We start from the raw sequence: 21038 nt of genomic DNA, 5'->3' as shown, positions 1-21038 counted from the left end.
AACACTTCCTGGTACATCAAAGAGGATTCGCGTATCAGGAATTTAGATGTGCATGAGGAAGTGCGGCAGGCAAATAGAAAACTGTTTCTCCATGCGGCCGGAAGAATGCTGCGGCGTTGTTGTTTTACGTTTCAGTGATGCAAAAGGCAGCTATAAGCAGAGGCAAGGAAACCATCTCTGCAATTGGGGAGAAAGAAAATGAAATAAAGAAAGTGAGTTTCATGTTGGATGCGGCCGTGTGCCTGACGAAGAGGAGCAGCTCCCGCAGCAGTTTTTGTGTATTTTTGGTAGTGTTGGCGGTATGTACTGTGTGCTCTACTGACACAGTAATCCATGGATTGCATGCCATAGTGAGTGCAGCATGATTGCCCCAGTGGAGGATGGCGTGGGTTGGAGCCTAAAGTTGTTTCCCTCTATTCATAGTGAAACATGAAGATGAGGTACTGTGACTAGTATTCGTAGTGGAATATGAAGATGAGGTACTGTGACTGGTATTCATGGTCAAACATGAAGACGATAGTAATACACCATGATAATATGTGTTGTTGTTGATTAAATGTACTTAATGCGCATGGTATATGTATGACATGTCCCGTGTTATGACAATCGGGATCTCAGGTATAGTGCTCCAGTGAGTTACGATGTTATGGAAAGCAACCCATTGGTATTTGGAATGAAAGTGATTGTGTGTTAGTGTGGTTATGGTTGATGGTAGAGTTAACCACTTTTGAGGTAATTTCAGGTTTGTTGTGCATCTACCCTGTCATGTGGATAACGGGCCATTTAGTGTATTACATTGCAGTATGCTTGTGATATAATGAAATGCATATGTAGATTGTAATGCTTGTCACTATGCACACTTTGGATCTCAATATAATGGCAAGGAAATAATACGTTTTGAGGATTTTCAGGTTTATGTTGCTTTGCTCGTGGCACATGAACTTCCGCTCGCACAATGCGTCCCTGTGTTGATATGCAGCGTGCACTTATCAATATGTTGGTATGTGATGGATAGAACTAACGTTTTTTTAGGATTTGCAGCATTTAGAGTTGCATGAAGCAACATGGACTTGTAAGGATATCTTTGGAGCCCCAAACGGTTATGGACATTTAAGTTGTGATGGAGCCTAGTAATGGCTATGGACCCTCTGGTTCATACAAGTTTTGGGTTTGGTGTTTTGCTTTATTTATAGCAAAATATGGTTAATGCATGTAATAGTTTTCAAATGCATGTAATCAATCTGACTCGTACAATGTAGTATGTAATGTGCAATTTCTGTATCTGGATGGGGAGTGAGTCAGTGAGAGCTTGGTAACGGAGTGTACTCACAGTTAGCATGGGCTATGCGTGTTGTTTGGGTTAATACGTAAACGTAGTTAATACGTGGGTAATGTGGGTTTGGTATGGTTTGGGAAATATTATATTGTGGCAGGTAGTGCCATGAAGCACTGTACTCGTGTTAGGTTTTTGGTGAAAGTTGAATCGGTGATGTAGTTCCAGAGCGGGGTAGCGCCCATGCTCTTTCGGTGCAGGGGAATGTTTGTCTTTTAAGTTTGGAGTTGGGTTTGGTTGATGAGTTTATCTCATTTTCTAAGTAAAGTTTGAACAACTATGTGGGTTGTTTTAAGGGGAGGTAGCGCCTTCGCTAAGGTTTCTTAACCTTCTCATCATATTGGACTGTTGGTAGCTGACGTTGAAGGGGTAGCTGGGGACACCTAGTAATGACCCGGTGATAGTGGGAGTGGTATGTCCATACCTGGTGAGTAAATGATTTTCTTTGTTACTTGTGATTTTTAATTGTGGATTTCGTCCTTCCTCTTGGTTTTCAATAGCTTGATTTGGGAGAGGATGTCATTCTGGCTAAATATACTGTTTCAGTTTTTACCAGTTTCTGATGTTTGCTTTGGGAGTATGTGGCCACTGCTCTCAATGCGTTTGGAGGGATTTCACATCTTGGTATGGTGTGGTGTGATGGTGTTGAGTCCATGGGTGTTTCTGTTGGTTTGAGTGATGTTCAGTGTTTCCAGTCAGTACTTCCTGTTGATGTGAGGTTGTGATTGATGTTTTGGAGACTTTGAGGTCTTAGTTCTCTAGAGTGGCAGTCTAGAGGCCTGCTGGAGATTCCATGGTGGCAGCCTGGACACCCGCGCTGTTGTAGGCGGGGGCAGGTGGCAGGAGGCGTAGTAGTTGTGTGGTGGTCAGGAATGTAGGTGATGTTGCCCAGGTCAGGGTTGGTCGGTCATGGGGTGAGAGCCCAGTTGCTTGTTTGTGGCAGGAACAGGCAGATGGATGATAGTATTTTTGCGAGGGTATTTGGTTTGTGGTTTGCCAGGGTGTGATGTTTTTGTTGGTTGAGGTTGCCAGTGGAAGTGTCCGTTTTCAGTTGAGTGTCATGTGGAATGTTCTTGGAAGGTGGTAGTTCTGATGTGGTGTGTGACTTGTTTTGTGCAGGTTAGGTTTGTAAAGGAGGGAGGTATGTTGTATTGTGCCTGTCTCTGGTGATGTATCTGGTGATGTCATGTGGAATGTTTGTGTGTGGATGATATAATATTCTTGGTGAGTGTTCTATTCAGTGAGAGTTACTGCTGGCTGGCCCTGGGTGATGGGAGCCGGTGTCTGTCCTTTGCTAATGTCCTTAATGTCTTCATGTGGAACTGTAACTGTTAAGATGGAATAAACTTACATGAAGTTAATCTAAAAAGCCTGGAACCTGCTTTTTAACAGTCCTCTGGCTAAGCCCCCTACCTGCATTGCCAGTCTCCTTCTCCATCATTCGACATATGAAGTGCATGTCAGTTGCTGCTTTTGCCACCACCTTCATTCCCCCTCCAACTCCTGACTCTCACTCTGACACTGCCCTTACTAGCCTTGAACTCTTCATCTCCAACTTTCTCGACATCATTGCCACTTGCATGAGGATCTGCATGAAGCCTGCCTCCAAGCCCGACACCTGGTATGACTCTGACCTGGCTTGTCTGAAAGTCAAGTGCAGAGATGCTGAGCGGAAGTAGCAGGCTTTGAGCACAGCCTCTGACAAACTTGCCTGCCGCCTGCTCAGAATGCAATACAGACTTTCCATCTGCTCGAAGAAGAAGGCCTATAGCCAATACCGCATTTCTGGGGCCACTAACAACACAGCTGAACTTTTCAAAATCTGCAAGGAACTGAAGTGGAGGGCCCAATGCCCTCCATGCACACTTGACATCTGTCGATCAGGCAGCAGACACTGGACACAAGGTAAGGAGGCAGGCAGACACCTGGGCTGGTTTCAACAATCATCTTTATTAAGATATCAGAAGTGGCAGCCATGAGCGGAAATCACATAGTGCTTTTATTGGACTTTTTCAATTACCTCATTTTTACATGCAAATTCAGGATACATTCCTCATTGGCTTTCTTAGCTGACATATAAGCCTCCCCATTCTCCAAATGGCTGGCTTGCTAGTCAATCACCAAGCCCACATGACTTCTCTTGGCAAGCCTCACTTGACTGGCACATAGGCAAATTAAATTTGTTAATTAATTGCCCCTACAATTGCCCCTATAGTAAATCCATTTTCACTCTTGCTCGAGTTGCTGTACCTAATGTACTCTCAGTGCACATGTCTAATACACTGTTTGATCCTGGGCAAACCCTTCTCAAGAGGGGGGATACGCAGTCCCCCTCTTGAGAATTGTCCATCTTGTGCATATCCTAGGCTTTTACATGCGCTTGATGTGGCTTTTCATGCCACATGCCCAGCATACAAGAGGCACTTTTCTAATTTGCCCTCCTTCATTTACTTGGCATTGATTATTTGCCTGTGCTGCACCCACTGCTTCCTGCTGCATTCTCAGTCCTCCTCCGCTCATCAGTACCACCCCTCCTATTGCATATTTTGACACTTTCTTTTTGAACTAATCTTGACTTCCTCAAATGTTCTTGTTATTCTCCGCTTGCAGCAGCCTGCAAAAATACATGATAGTCACTGTATCCTCACCCATGACCTTTCTTCCCCTCCCACAGGCTTTCCCAAGCATCTCTATACTTACCGAAACAGTCCCTGACATAAGCCGTGGTGAAATACTGCCACTGCTTATACCTCTACTTGCACGCTTCAACAATTCAGTGCTCCTGAATATAAAAAACAAAACTCTATCCTTTATACTTCTTCAAAAAGACCAGCTACTCTTATACTTTGCTTCAAATAAAACATAATGTTCTCATCTACCACTCTAAATATAAAACAAAACCATCCTGTGTGTGCGTTTGTTCTCTTTGCAATATTGAATTCCTTCTTCTGACTACCGATTTGTGTTCTTAAATGCATTGTCTTATAGTCTACTGATTGCCTATATATCCATAAGATCATGTGTACTTGTGTACATGTATGCATGTGTGCATGTATGCATGTGTGTGTGTGTATGTGCATGTATGTGTGTGCATGTGCATGTATGCATGTGTGGGTGCATGTGTGTGTGTGTGCATGTGTGTGTGTGCATGTGTGTGTGTGTGTGTGTGTGTGTGTGTGTGTGTGTGTGTGCATGCCTTTAGTCTAGTGTGCTTTGCGAGCACTTTCCCTCATTGCCCCCTCAGTATCAATGCAAATATTTTCATTTTTTCATGCATTTGCCAAAAAGTGTTTTTATCTCACTTATTTTGTTTTTCTGCATAACTATTCACTATGCTTAGTTCAGTGTCATTCACTGATACATTCTTCTACTTTTTACTGTAATTTGCACTCATAATTACAATGTTTTCTCTCAGCGTCACTTCCTCAACTCTTAAGATCCCAAACACAATTTTTTCTAATTTCTTCTCCAAATGTCTCCATATTTCATAGACATAATGTATGGTGGGGAAACAGTGTTCCCCTTCTCGGCACCCCTCTAACGTGCTCTAAAGTTTTGCTGCAAATCTTAAACTTCCATGCAAAACACCCCATGCCTCTACATTGTATTGCAATACATATCCCATGCCTTCTCTCTATTCCCAACTACCAGCATTTTCACAATTCTGGTTACCTAAAGCGCCCTTCTTTGTTTTCATTTTGCAATCTGTCTTTTCTTTTCATAGTGCACTGAAACTGTTTAATAAAGCATTCTTCCTCTTTATTTTTGTATCTGCATAATTGGCCTGTGCATGTTCCAAGATCCATGCTCTTTCTAAAGTGCCTCATCCCTTCTCAATAAGTGATGTCTCCTTGCCACACATATAGCCTCTTAGTACAAATACATTATATTCAACACAAGGTTTCAAATATATATAACTCTACTAACATACACAACCGATTTTCAAAATATATATCTTGCTTGGCTAGATAACCAGGGGTTAACTTTCCTTGCAACATATCGATTTAAAGCCATCGCGTTCCCCAACATCTATTTTCTATAACCGTACACTAATGCCGTGGGCAAAAATGCTGTTATCAAAACTTGCTTGTCTGTCAATTTATTGAGCGGGTATCAGTCAAATCAACCCATAATTACACGTCCCTACCACTAAACACATACATTACATATATTTATGGTAAAAATCCTAAAAACTAACAATTTAATTTAATGCATTTGAGTTCAAACTCATATTTTCATATGCATCTGGCTGAGACCTGAGCCACTTCCAACCGGGCACCAGAAGAACCAGCTTTTTCAAAATTGCGCAAAATAAATTTCAAAACATTTTCCTTACATGCTTACACATATAGTAGTGTCAATCCTACTATTTTTAAGCATTTTTTCATAACATTTTTCATGGCTTTTTTAATACAAGTTCTCCCTTTTTTTCAACATGCATGCTTATACAAGTAATTTCTTAATTCACCCATAGCCTTGCTAAAACCATTTAACAACTGCAAATTGCTGTTTCTCCTGCACAAGTTATCTCAATCATATTAACTCAAAAGTGCAACAACCCTGTATTTTTTTCTTTTTCTGTGATAATTAATTACCCTTTGGACCTTGCCAACTGATCTTGCAGTCCTTGAATGGGCATCATGGTTGCTTTCAGCGTGGCTTCAAACATGATTTGCTGTGTGTGCCTGTGCTGGCCTTCTGCCAAGCTACGCACATCGCTTTAAGTAAATTGCTCTATTTCTGTGAAATTTCACCTTTAAGACATATAATTAATCACATCCCCTTCCCTGCTTACTAGAGGAAGGGGATGTAATGTCGGTTTTTGCTTCACTGTGATTAACACCCCCTAAATTCCTGTCTTTGTAACTGTGTAGCTGGCTGTTTCAAAGCCAAATAAATGTTTCCCTTTTCTGTCGTACCTTATCTTTCCTTCTTTGACATGAACTGCAATGCAGATTTCTATAGTTCAAGATTCTTCAGATTCCTAAAGATGTCAAGTATGTAGATACAAAAAATTAACCCTGTGGCTTCCAGTGCCTGCCTGCTGCAGGGGTTCAAAGTAACCGCACTTTTTGGCTGCAAACTCATTTTATGCCTAATTCTTTCTTCATAGCATTTCAAAAATAACACACCAGTCCCTGCCTATCTCGTGGGTGCTACACACCATCTACCTTAAATAAATAATATATTTCTTTTGACTGTCTCAATCTTTATACACTTCATTGTTGCTTCTCAACACATTTAATTTCACAACTAGCACATAACAAATAGACAGACAGAAAAATAGACAGACAGAAAAATAAACAGACAAGCCGGCCTTAACAAGTATCTTCTCGCTCCTTGCTGCTCTTGCCGCAAAAAATACCCGATGGGGGTGTACATTATTTCCTTCAGCAGACCTGCATGCTCAACGCCTATGTATCCACTTGGATTTTGAAACAATTTCTGCTAGACATTCCTTGAATGTAGGACTCTTGGCTCACTGATGTTCCTCATCACACTTCATTAAACAACACCTCTTTATGACACTCTTCATCATTAACTAAATACCCCACCACTGTTGCTCTTCTAAACTACCACATACCCCTTAGTTTATATATTTTACATTTGTATTTACTCTTGCCTTACCTTAGTCTCCCATAATACACACCAAAATCCACAGGTGCCAAAGTATTCCCACCATCATCACATGCTGACAGTCATAGGAGACCCCCATGGCAAGGTGTGGGCACATTGCAAATTCGTTTACTTACCCTGTCCTTCTTACCAGGGCCCAACTCATAGTCCTGTCAGCATGTCCTTCTGGGTTCTTCTCCCTGGAAGAAAGTCTTCTCTTCAGTGTCCCTTCAAAAGTGGTTGCCACATGAAGTGGAGGGCCCAACACCCTCCATGAGCACTTGACATCTGTGGATCAGGCAGCAGACACTGGACACAAGGTAAGGAGGCAGACAGAAGCCTGGGCTGGTTTCAACAATCATCTTTATTAAGACCTCAGAAGTGGCAGCCCTGAGCAGAAATCACATTGTGCTTTTATAGTCCTTTTTCAATGACCTCATGTTTACATGCATATTCAGGATACATTTATCATTGGCTCTCTTAGCTTACATATAAGCCTTCCCATTCTCCAATTGGCTGGCTTGCTAGTCAATCACCAAGCCCACATGATTTATCTTGGCAAGCCTCACTTGACTGGCACATAGGCTAATTCAATTTGTGTGTGATCCTATTGACCTTCATTATAAATCCTTTGATGTCTTAAAAGGAGCAGTCCTTATCAGATCACCAGAGTCATTCTGGCAGTCTATACCATGCTTGTTCATCTTGTTTGTTGCAAACCAAACAGCTGTATGCTATAATTGGTACTTTACCAGACCTCTAACCGGCCCCCAAGACCCGTCACTGTCAGAATTGTGGCCAAGAAATTGTAAATAAAATATGGGTTATTCCACCATCTTGTTTTCCAACATCTATTTTTAGAATTAAGTTGACTTTTCTCTAGTCTGAATGTTTTGTGCTGCTACCAATGGGGAGTTTGTTATGTACTTTTGGACATAACTGGGTTTCTGCTCAGTTTTTAGACTAGATTTTCGATATTCATAATATGTGTGTAATACCTGAGATACCCTCAAATGCATGGGGCATTCTGACCCTAAAACATATATATTGCCCTAAAATGTGCTTTTTGTCCTAAAAAGCACTACAATTCTGATTTTTGCATTACTGGAACTATTGATCTGCCTGACAAGTTATCTGCATTCAGTTTGAGGGTGGGTGGGCATTACACCTCCACTGCAGAACTCACCAATCCTACTGTAGTCTCCATTTCTCCTATGTATTCCCTGGCCTCTGCACTGCCCTCGCCTCCTACTTCAATACTAAAACTCAGGACATCCCGTCCTCACTCTCCTCTAAACCACTTCCAACTCCCTTGCATGCTCTCACACATCCCTTGGCCCCCCCTATCCACCTTCCCACCTACTCTCCTCTTTTTCTCCCATATCGCCTGATGAGGTTTCTAGACAAATCCTCTCTATGAATGTCTCATACAAACAGGTGCTCCCCCGCTCCGCTAGAACGATCAAGGACAGCATTGTCTCCCTTGCTCCAGTCTTGTCTTATTTCTGCAATAACTCCTTTGCCACTGTATCATTCCCATTACTCATCAAGCACTTTCATGTGCACCCTCTCCTCAAAAAGCTTTCTGCCAACCCTTCCTGTCTGGCTAACTACCGCCCTATCTCCATCACCCCCTTCCTAGGCAAACTCTTGGAGAGGCTGGCCATCTACCAGCTTATCCACCACACTGAATCTGTTGGTTGGCTCCACAACCACCAGTCTGGCTTCAGAGATGCCAAAAGCATGAAAACTGCACTCCTGAACACCAGTGAAGACTTTCTCTCTAATCTCGATTCCAACTCTCCTTCCATTCGCATCCTTCTTTACCTTTCCTGTGCCTTTGATACGGTCAATCATGCCACCCTCATAAATTGGCTCTGTGATAACCTTGGCATCACGGACCTTGCTCTGAATTGGTTGATCTCCTTCGTCTCTGACTGACCTTCCCAGGTTCAAATGGGCCCTATTCCCTCCTCCGTCTCACTCTCCACCTGTGGTTTCACTCAGGACTCTATCCTCTTGCCTTGGCTTTTCATCATCTGCCTTGCCCCTCTAGCCCATTTGATCTCCACCTTCTCTCCCAACTTCCAGTGTTATGCGGATGACACACAGGTCTCCTTAAAACTTCCCTCATCTGCCTCCTCCTCTTCCTCTCTCATTCCTGACCGTCTGTCTTCTATTCAGGCATGTGCACTGCTAACAAGCTCTGCCTTAATGCCAGTAAGACTGAGATCCTTTTCATTGGGACCCCTTGCTCCCTCCTTCCCTCCTACACTCTGGCCATCCTCCATGGGCCCCCTCCCCTCACGTTCTTGTGCGGCAAAAAACCTTTGTGTCATCTTCGACTCCTCTCTCTCCTTCCCTCCTCACATCACAGACTTTTCCAAGAAGGCCAACTTTCAGCTGCACCTCCTCAGAGGCATTTTCCCTTTCCAGACATTCCCTCAAAAACTCAATGTCTCCAGGTCCACTCTAGGCTGGACTACTGCAACAGTCTCTTCCTCAATCTGACCACATCTCTCCAGCCCTAAAATCTCTCCACAGGCTTCCAGTTGCTGCAAGGATCAAGTTCAAGACCTTGTGCTTCATTCACAAGGCTTTCTGGGCAGTCAGACCCCACTACATTCAACCCTCTCTCCCTAAATACCTCCCTGCTAGAGCCATTCAGTCCCCTAAATCCAACTCTCTGCAGATCATACGCGTTTCCAGCAGAGAGTGTGGGATAGATCTCTCTCCTCTGCAGGTGCCTCTGTATGGAATGGCCTCCCTGCCTCTCTCAAACTTGAGCTGGATCTCCTTAAGATCAGGAAGCTTCTTAAGACCCTCCTTTTCTCTTCCTTCTTCCCTCTCCCCCTCCTCTACTAAGGTCCCCCCTGTGCCTCGTGACTGGCTGCCTGGTTCCTTCAGCTTCTTACAGAGCACCAAGTGCTCCTCATCCAGTGTCCCCGCACACTTGGACTCCTCTGCCCCCCCCCAGCCTGCACCTGCCCTTCTGGGCCCCCTAACCTGCACTAGCCTGTCAGTGCCTGCACCCCTTGAGCCCTTCCAGCCCCATACTTCACCCTTAGCATGTGGATGTGGACCTCCCCTGCGCTCTTTGCATACCCTTGGCACTGTCCACCTGGCTCCCTCGTACTCATTTAACCCACAGCCCCTTCTGCCCTGACCAGCACTTCCGCTTACTCCCCTCTCCCTTGCACTTCTTGTTACTGCACTTGCCCGATCTGAATGTCACAAGGCCTAGTAGGACCATTTTGTTTTTGTCATCCCCTCTGTCTTGTTGCACCTTGAAACACATTGGGCCTCATCACGACTTTGGCAGTAACCCTTAAATACGGTGGTAGCGCTATTACCGCTGGATTTAAGGGTCCGCCAAATCAGGACTTCGGCGGATTTCGCCCCAGCTCTGAGCTGGGGGGAAATCCGCCGAAACTTCACGCTCATACCGCCGGCGGGAAATCCGCCGGCGGTATTAGCACGAAATTTCCCCATTGAGCCCAATGGGGAGTGGGGCATTCCCAAATGGGCTCAATGGGGAATGGGGATTAACATTACCGCCGAACTCGTGATCCGGCGCTATTAGCGCTGGGGAGTTCGGCGGTAGGGCAGATAGCGCCAGCGCTAATGTGACAGAAATAAGCTCTTAGTTAAAATAATTTAATCCAACTATTTTAATCTGATTAGAACTGTCTCCTAGAAATCGTGTCACCTGTCATTTTCAAAGCTGTCACCTGTCAATTTGAGTTACTTTAAATCCGAAAAACAACCTTTACAAATCGTTCATATCTCTGGAACTGTTTGTCCTAGGAACTTGGTTTTAACTTTTCCTTGGTTTAGCTTTCCAACGAACCTAGAACCGACTTGCTACTCCTTATACTTTTGCCGTAATCACGATTCACGCACTCGCGAATTTTGCCACGATTTGCGATTTGGCCTGATTTCTTTACCTGTAAAAAGATAGCAGCTTTTTGCTTTCCTTTGCTAAAAATTTGTTTGCCTCTTAATAACCATCCCTGAATCATTGCTAAAGTGAGCCTGAGCTCATCCCAAGTATCTCTCACTCACCCTGAACCTCCTAAAGGGAATTAAAAGCATTTTCAGCATATTTCTCACTTCATTGCCACCACATTCAAAGCACTTGGCCCTGTGTTTTAAAACTCGTACCTGTTTTCTCTAAGCTTGCTGGGGTGGGAATTGAAGTTCGTATTGTATTTGATTGCATTCCTGAGAACTGTGTGTGTTACTTCCATCTCCTTCCATTTCTTACATTGCATAGGGGAGGAGGGTGAATTGCCAGAGAAAAAGTGATTATCTTATCTTTTGCTAAAATCATATCAAGTATTTCTGTACTGCATTTTGTTCCTCATTGCTTTTCCCTTGAAACCATAAAAGTATTTTTGCTACTTTATCCATCCTATACCAACTCCTCATTGATTGTAAAGAAGTGTGCTAGTGTCAGATTACCCATTGTTGATTAACATTATATTTATAAGGGCGCTATCGATTATTAATTTATTATAAAAGCGTGGTATCTATATTTTGTTTTATTTCTCAAATAAACCTTTTAAACTTGCAAAACAGAACTACTTCTTGGCTCACTGGGGTCAGGGGGATTCTAAGAGAGGGGTGTTATATAGGGGTAGTCATCCAGAACTCATGAACTGGACATAAAGATATATCAATAAGGGTTTCCATTCAGTATCCCAGACTAGGCATTGACTTAGCTGTAGTGTTGAATTGAATTCTCTTACAAATTAGGGGCTCGTCCGGGATATTCTGGGTTAGATTTACCATTTGTGCAGATTAATACAGTGTGCCAACTGACCAGATACACATATCCGGTTAGATCACCACGCTGTTTTACACTGTGAAAGCACCCCTCAAAGGAACGCTCTAAGGAAACGGTCTGTTTTGCAAAATAAAATACAAACCTCTGTAAGTCAGGAAGGAACTCAAATTCCAGAATGACGACCTTGGTAGATATGAAAATAGCCAGAGAGCACTTCTTACATAAGCTATTTGTGAGAGGTGAGTGGACTCATCAGGACCAAACGGTCTGGCCACAGGCAATCGCGCAACAGGTCACTGAAACAGGGTCAGATAAATGGAGAGATCAGGGTCCATTACATGTGGCCCTGAGTGAATTATACATGGCTCCTAAAGTTAAAGATGAACACGACAAGATGGTTAGGATAGCGGCATATTTGTATCTATATATGGGAGCCATGCAGGACAAATGTGCTGAAGGCCAAGATCTGGCAAGTAGGCAACAGCTGGCGTTAGAAAAGGCCCAATCTGACCTGGTCTCTTCTGAGCAGAGGCTGCAGAGGAGCCAGGAGTCAGAAAATGATAGTAGGCAGTATATCATTAAAATAAAAGAGGACATGGATAGACTGCAACAGGAGAAGGCTGACCAGGATACCAGATTTCTGGTCTTGCAGAAGGAGTACCAAGAAGGTTTGGACTCCCTTCTGCAGAGTCAGAAAAAGCTGGAGCAACAACTGGACTTCAACAGGGCATGCACAGAGCAGGTAGCCACCCTGCAAATTCGATTAGACAGAGAGAAAGAAGAAAGCAATACATTGATTCTGAAAGACCTGGACACCCAGGCAGAGTTTGATCAGGAGCGCCAGAAAGCTAGTGCCTTCCAAAGGCAAAGGGACGACCTGGCGGCACAGATGCAGGCTCTTAGTCAGGAAAGGGATACCTTAGGCCAGGAAGTCTGCCACTTAAAAAGGAAAATGGAAGAAAATCACCTGGCCCTCCAGGGACTGGGTGACCTCCAAAAAGAACACCAGAACTTGTTAGAGCGCACCAGGAGGGTGGAGGAGGCTCTGGCAAGAAAGGAGCAGGCCAGTAGGGATGGGACTCAGGAGGTAACCCTCCTGCAGCAGAGACTGGCCCAGTACTCCAGGACCAATCAGGAGGCACAGAGAGAGAATGAGGCTCTCTGCCAGCACAATGATAGGCTCCAGCAACAGGTAGCCATGCATGAGAGACTGATAGAGACTTGTAAGGCCTTAACTGAGGAACTGAAAGCGCAGGCTCTTGCATTGCAACAGGAAGCAGGGGCGGATAGAGATGAGGTTCGCTGGGAAAGAGAAACTCCTGAGCATAACCTCAGGAGCCCTAGTACCAGAGGCCTTCAGCTCTCCCAGTCCCTGGACTCTGCCACCCCCATGTCCCGTCGCGCACATGAGCCAGGGCTACGGGGATGGCAGATTACTATCCAGCTAGAAGTATGGGGCTCATAGGCCAGTACCTCCCAGGAATGGATGGGCGGGTATCCGGGTATGGGCACCGAAGCACAGTGCAATTTAGTGGGGAACCCCAGGAGAGTAGGCCCATTAAGGGCATCCTGAAAACCTCTGCCCAGTTAGGTCAGTAGGGGGGATACCCAGCAAATCCTGGTAGCAAGGAGGGATCTGAAGACTCCTCTGAGTGTCACAGGACACAGGAGACCAGGTCCCCACATTCTGCCAGCCATTCCCAGGCTCGCAGAATCCGGGAAAACCTGGAAGATCAGACGGGCATCTCTGGGAGCAGTGCTTCTGAGTCAGAGGATGAATGGACCAGGGTTACCCGAACCAAAAAGACCAATACGGCAAAAAGGGCCTTGCTTAAGGACCCATTGAAACAAATAAAGGCAATAAGGAGTGTCATCACGCCTTATCATAAGAACGCCAAGTATTCTGTTTGGGAACACTTGGAGCTCTATGAGCAAATGATGGAGACTTTCCATTTGAAGGACAGCCAAAGCTGTATTCAATATGTAAAGTGGACCTTCTCACCAGAATACTCCAGTTTCTTTGCGGGGCTGGAGGATCAAAACCATTCAAGGTGGTCCACATACAGGGCGGCCATTTTGAAACATTTTTCTGTGCACAGAAATCCTCAAGAGGCTCGCAAGGCAGCCTACAATTTGCAATGTGGGGAGGATCAGGCCCCACAAGAGTTTGTGCAAGAATTAAAGCGTGCTTTTGCGCAGACCACCAGAAGGGTGCGCACGGATAGCAGAGAATTTATCAATATGTTTTTCCATGCCTTACCCAAATACATAATGACCCAGCTCGTGAGAGATTTTCATGAGAAAAGATCTTTAGACTGGGTCATTGAACAGGCTACCCGGATCTATGAGGTGCAGAAGCCCATCGAAAATAAAAATAATGCGCCGAAAAACCCCAAAACCAACAGCACCCCTGCTGCTGCCAAGGAGGCAGAGGTAAAGGTTGCCCCCGTTTTAGATTTGGAGATGGGGGGGCCTAAAAACCTGCCTGCACCAAATAATTCACAGCCCAGAAGGCCCTCGGGCTAGTCACAGACAGGGAGTCGAGGAGGTAGTCCCACAAATGGGGTCCCCCGCTCCCCTGACTATGTAAGTCCCCGCTACAAGGGAAACCGACCAATCCTGGGTTATGTGTGGACTCCTCCAACCCAAGGGGGGGATCCAGCCAAGCACCTAACCCAGGGAACTTCCCTCCCAACTTCCCACAGGAGGGCAGAAATTCTCCAAATCCTGGGCAGAACTTTTTCCCCAGGTATCCACCCAATTTCCAGCCCCAAAATCATCCATCCTTCTTTCCCCAATTCCCTGAGCCCAGACAACCTAATCCGGGAGAGGGGAGGCCAAGGGTGGAGGGGTACCAAAATCTTCCCAACCAGGGGTACTACCAGAGAAGGGATAGCTACCCTTCCCGGGATCAGCCCAGGGGAGAAAATAGAGCCCCGTATCAGCCTGAGCGGGTTTCACAACTTGAGCGCCAGGTCCAAAATATGGCACGAGATCTGGGTCACATACTGAGGGCTCAACAGAATCCTCAGATGAGCATGCCACCGCAGAATGCCCCAAACTCTGGACCGGGTGCTCCAGAACAATGACGGGGGCAGCACCCCGATAACCCACCGGTTCCCAGGGAGGAGGCACAAGGGGTAGGGGGGTGCAAAGCCTTGGAGGAAGCTTCCTTCCCAACTTGTAAACAGCCCCTGGAAAACCAGGAACCGGAAACAAAATCTCCTGCCCCTGAAAGCCTGCCTCCCAAGGAGCAGAGGGGGGGTAGGAGAAACAAAGGACCCAAACAGACCCACTTTGTGGAGGAGATACAGGTCTTCCAATTTGAGGGAGAGGGATCCTCAGAAGATCCTGGGAAAAGGATCTTCTCCTTCAGAGATGGGGGAACTCCTCCCAAGGAAAAATGCGTCCCAAGAGATGTCAATTCAGACTGGGGAGATGTGGAGACTGAGCTACTGCCGCCCATCATCTCATCCCAGAACCGACAATACCGAAATCCCCTGGTTCAAACCCATCCTGGTGACTGCCTCCAAAAAGGGGGGGGCGGCCCAGAACTGGAACCAGGGGAACCCACAATGCTCTGATCTCCAGTTGCCAACTTTTTCTTTCAGCTTCCCAAGACTCTCCACAGAATTCTGCCCAAATCTCTTCGCTAGCAATGTCCAAAACCATAAAGTTAGTCCACCAGTTGTCCAAAAATGTGCATTATCTGTGCCCCGTTGAGGAGAAGGAGGGAAGATATTGTGCCCCGGTACAAGTACATGGGCAGGGTACAATTTCGGCACTGGTGGACACTGGATCACAGCTACCCTTCTGTCCAAAAGGGCCTTTGATGAACTAAATGCAGGAAGGGGGAGAATTACCGTATTCCTCTCACCTCTCTTCCTGGACAACTGCAGAACTTTGACGGGAAGAAAATTCCCGTTGAGGGGACTGCAGACTTGGACATTAAAATTGGGCGACACAAGGTGAAACACCCGGTCATAGTAGTGACTCCAGAGGGCACCCCTTGTTTACTAGGGAATGACCTCCTGAGAAGGTTGTCACCCCTAATAAATTGTGTAAATAAGGTCCTCTGGACCCAGACTAGCCGACCAATAAAATTAAAACAGAGTGTCAACCATGTTAGTTTAAACGGCACCTGCCACATGGTTGAACAAAAATCTGACCAAGTAGAATTTCACTTCCAGAACAACCAAATTCCAGACGTGACTGTAATAGCAGTAGGACAACAGACTGGTGATGGGGGGTCCTCTCTATTTCTGAAAATCAACCTTCCTTCCAGTTTAAGGTGGTATTCCACACTGGAAGGAAACACCCTGAAATTCTTTACTAATCCACAATCAGAAACTCCCACTCCTATAGTCCAGAAAGATGTGAAATCAGCTCAGAGCCTGGCTGATATTCAGCAAATTGGAGAGCAGTTGTTCATCCCTGTTCAGTTAAATGATGGGAAGGACTCTGTTCTCGCTCGAGTGTGTGTGAACAACGGTAAGAGCTTCATCAGCGAAGCCATGTTCCGCCAACTCCCAAAAGATCCAGCCATTCCCACATTCAAACTGCTAGACAAATGGTAAATGGACCTGGAAGCACCTAATTCCAAACATCTCCTGCCAAGCAGGTGTATGCTAAAAATCTCCATTGGCAACAAGAGCATAGTCCATAATTGTTGGGTCGTGCGAGACGTCACTGCGCCTTTTACTTAGGCAGTGACATTCTCAATCACTTTGCCATTAGTTTGGACCTAATAAACTTCAAAGCTTGGTCCCGATTAGCGGATAATCCCATGGGCTTTGAGGATCCAGAAAAAGCATTTAGGTCAGCTCAATCGTTACCTTATGCAGTTGAAATTCAGATCAAAGAGGAAGTCACCATCCCAGAAAGGACCCAACAATTCTCCCTGGAAGTGAAAGTTAAAAGAGGACAAAAATTGCAAAACCCTGATGCTTAAATACATCTAAATGCTTCTCTCCAACAGCAAGGGTTGGGGGTAAACCCAACTCCATTAGTCAACATAGAACATGACACCATTCCAATAGAGGTGGATAACAGTGACTTAAAGAGTATTACTCTAGCCGCAGGCACCATTATTGGAATGGCGATTGATGACCGACATTTCTCCATTGATTTAGGAAATGAACTGTTAGGACCAATCCCCATTGACTGTTTTGACAGTGACAGTGAGGACAACACAACACCAGACAGGATTTTCACCCGGCATGGGGGGAACTTCCTGGTGTACACTTCTTGCCCTTATGGTAAGGAAGATGTGACTTGTGACTTCAGGAGGGATGAGGTGATTTTCCAGGTCCATGAGGGCTGCCTTTCCCACCTGAAGCCTCCAGTCCAAATCAGCACTCTGACATGAGACTTCTCCACCCAGCTGGAGGAGGCCGCTGAGATAGCCACACCAGAAGTCTTTCCAGGCTTCAGGCAGATGGTGGAAGAGAGAGTCAACCTAGCTGATGCCTGTGTGACTCTGGAACAGAAGCAAAAGTTGAAACAAGTTTTCTTGGATTTCCAAGATCTCTTTGCGGCAGACTCATATGACTGTGGTCGCACCGACATCCACACCACAACAATTCCCACGGACCCTGGAATGACTCCAGTGTTTGTGAAGCAATATCGCTTGCCTCTTGCATCCATGGAGTCCCTTACTGAAATAATTAAGAACCTTGAGTCCCGGGGAATAATCCGTTCAGTCCACAGCACTTTCAATAATCCAGTGCTGGGAATATTGAAGCCAAACGGCCAGTGGAGACTCTGCGCCGACCTTAGGGAGCTCAACAAACGGGTCCATACTTCCCGATGGCCTCTGCCCTACATTGACCAAGGGCTGGCCCACATTCAGGGGTCACAGGTATTCACAGCAATAGACCTGACCAATGGATACTGGACCGGGCCTGTCAGTAGGGAGGACCAATACAAACTGGCTTTTACCTTTGGGGGCCAGCAGTACACATGGACCCGGACGCCCTTCGGATACCTCAACTCCGGCAATGAATTCAACATTTTCCTACATAAGGCCATGCCCGACCTGGGTGCGAGGGGTAACCTGGCTTATGTAGATGATGTCCTCATCAAAAGTTCATCTGTGGAGGAACACATAGCGGAGATCCGTTATGTTCTGACACAGTTGAGGGCCGCTGGAGCAAAACTTTCCTTTCAGAAAGCACAGTGGTGTAGAACCCGTGTTAATTTCTTGGGGCATGAGATTACTCCTCAGGGTCTCTGTCCCCAAGAAAAGAAAGTGGAAGCACTCCAGAAACTGAAAGACCCCACAACTCTGCGGGAACTAAGGAGCCTCCTTGGACTGACTAATTACAGCAGAAAGTTCATTGAAGGCTATGCAGAGATCACTAGACACCTGATTCATCTCTTGAAGGGGGGGTCAAGTGGGAATGGGGTCCAGAACAATCCGAGGCGGTAAGACAACTCAAAAGAAGCCTCTCGCAAGCGCCTTGCCTAGCTTACCCTGTCAGAAACAAGGAGTTCTTCCTGGAGACGGGGTTCTCTAATACGTGCTTGACGGCAGTATTATACCAAAAGCATGACAAGGTCAATAAAGTAATCTCCGATGCGAGCAAATCTTTATCCTCTGTGGAGGAAAAATTCAACGATTGTGAGAAGGCACTCCTGGCAACGGTGTGGGCATTGAAGAATTACCGCCCGTTTATCCAGGGGGAACACATCATAGTGGAGACTCCACACCAGCCTCTGCAATATCTCCAAAGTGACAGAATCCGGGCCGGAAATGTGAGTAATTCCCGAATTACTTCCTGGATTCTGTCAATGCAAGGCTTTCCTGTGGAGGTCAGATATGGCCAAAACAAGAAGAGTCCCCTCGCGCAAGGTCTGGCTGACTTGCATGATTGTGCCAGAGAAAACTGTCTCGAGGACGAAAGTCTAAAAATCAAGGACAACATGGAGGCATACCTTAATTCCCCACACAAAGTCTTTGAAGAAGACAAGTGTGAGGGAATGCACCATGTTGACAACGACGGGGAGAAAGAACTGGTGGCTGGCGTAGGGAATGCATGGGTGAAATAGTTCCCAGAACCCTCCGCTGGATACAAAATTGGTCCCCGAAGTAGTCAGGTGGCAGAATTGATGGCTGTGCATCAGGCCATCCTCACTGCTGTCCAGCATCAACTCCACGAACTGGTCGTAATCACAGATTTGGATTATGTACAGAACGGGTTTGTGGAGCACCTGGTCAACTGGAAAACCAGAGGCATGTTATGTGCTAATAAGAAACCCCTGAAACATGGGAAGTTAATCCAAAATATTGATGATCTGGTCACTTCGAATGGGATGACCATCTACTGGAAAAAGATCAAGGGTCATTCCAAAGTAGAGGCACCAGACAAAACTGGAAATGACTTAGCTGATCAGCTGGTCAAAACCGGGGCCATCCAAGGGGATCTACGAGAAATAGAGTTCCTGTTGGGGGAAATCCAGGTCACTGCGATCACTAGGTCCCAGACAAATGATCACAATGATCTTTCAACTGCCCAATGGAGCAAGGAGACCCCTGATGCTGATTTGATTACAGCTCAGAAGGGGGATCCAATTATTGGTAAGTTTTACCAACACCTTGAGGACCCTGAGAACTTTCCCCTGACGGATAGCGATTACATTGGGAAAGAGGACCTAAGAGTGTTGATGAAATATCCAAAAATGTTCCGGATCCAAGACGGTTTGCTGGTAAGGAAATCCAAAGCTGGCCACGATCAGTGGGTGGTTCCTACTTCATTCCGAAGCCTGATGTTAAGTCACGCCCATGACGCAGCCACCGCCGGTCATAGGGGGTTTCACACAACACTGGAAATCTTAAGAGAGGTTGCATACTGGCCACACATGGGGCAGGACCTCAACCAATACTTGAAGGGGTGTCTTGTGTGTGCACAATTTCAGCCATCATTCCTCACACACCGTGCACCTCTCCAAAAGAGGGGGATGACACTGCCATGGTCAGATTTGCAAATCGACTTTGTAGGCCCTGTAATCCGCTCGTCTAGAGGAAACAAGTACATGTTGACCGTTACATGCTTGTTTACCAAGTGGGTGGAATGTCTCCCGGCACCAAACTGCAAGGCAGAAACAGCAGCTGCCCTGATGATTAACCACATCTTTTCCCGTTTTGGTCTACCTCAAAGGATTGAGTCAGACAGAGGTAGCCACTTCACCAGTGAAGTAATGACAAAGATGTGGGAGATAGTAGGGGTCAAAAGAAAGCTACATATTGCTTACCGGCCAGCTTCTTTTGGGGCAGTAGAGAGATACAACCGAACCATTGTGAGCATCTTAAAAAAGTTTGTGGCAGATTCTGGGCCAAGTTGGGATATCCGATTACCTCTGGTCCTAATGGCCATCAGATCTACCCCTTCATCTGCAACCAAAATGTCACCATTTGAGTTGATGACTGGACGCAAGATGGTGCTTCCCCAGCATTTGCTCTACAGAACCCAAGAGCAAACGTTGATAAATGCCTCCACAACTCATGAGTATGTGGAGAATTTAAGGAAACACCTTCAGCATGCTTTTGCCTATGCTCAGCGGAATCTAGAAAGATCAGCCGAGAGCATGAAGACCCACTATGATTTAAAAACTACCCGAAAGGAATATAAGGTGGGTGATCGAGTCTATCTATACAATTTCCAAAGGAACCAGGCCAAACAGCGAAAATTCTTGCCTACATGGAAGGGACCGTTTGAAATTATAGACAAGATCTCCCCTGTTGCCTATAAGATCTGCATCCCCAAAGGCAGTCTGGCGGAAGGGGAAGACAAGTGGGTCCATATTAGAAAGCTAAAGTTTGCCATCCCAGGCACACCTTGCAGCAACTGGAGGAGTCCTCTGCAATACCAGAGGGGACCGCTCCAGATGAATTCAGTTCCAACCCTAAAATATCCCACATATAGTCTCTAAAATATTATACTCTTGTAAGCCACTGTCTTTGAATGATAACTTGTATCTCAAAAGTAAAATGTTAGGTATGTTAAAGTAGAAAATGTATATGTCTGCCACATCATTAGTAGTGATGGAAAAATGTCTATGAATAGGTTTTGCCGCTTTTCCTTTGTCGTCCTAGGAGAAAGAAAACCTGGAGACTGACCAAGGAGGACGACCGGAACCGGGAGCAGAGACCCAAGGGACCCGGGGTACCGCCCAATATTCCCATCAGGACCGGCGAGGAGAACCGATCGATCTAACCGGATGGGGGAAAAGATGCTGAACTGTGCCATCTACCGGAAGAAGATGAGGAGAACATCCCAGATCTTGCGAGTTCCATCTGTG

The sequence above is a fragment of the Ambystoma mexicanum genome, chromosome 10 (assembly GCF_040938575.1).
Source record: "Ambystoma mexicanum isolate Mex_15411 chromosome 10, UKY_AmexF1_1, whole genome shotgun sequence".
In the NCBI taxonomy this organism is placed as follows: domain Eukaryota; kingdom Metazoa; phylum Chordata; class Amphibia; order Caudata; family Ambystomatidae; genus Ambystoma; species Ambystoma mexicanum.
This window is presented reverse-complemented; position numbering follows the sequence as displayed.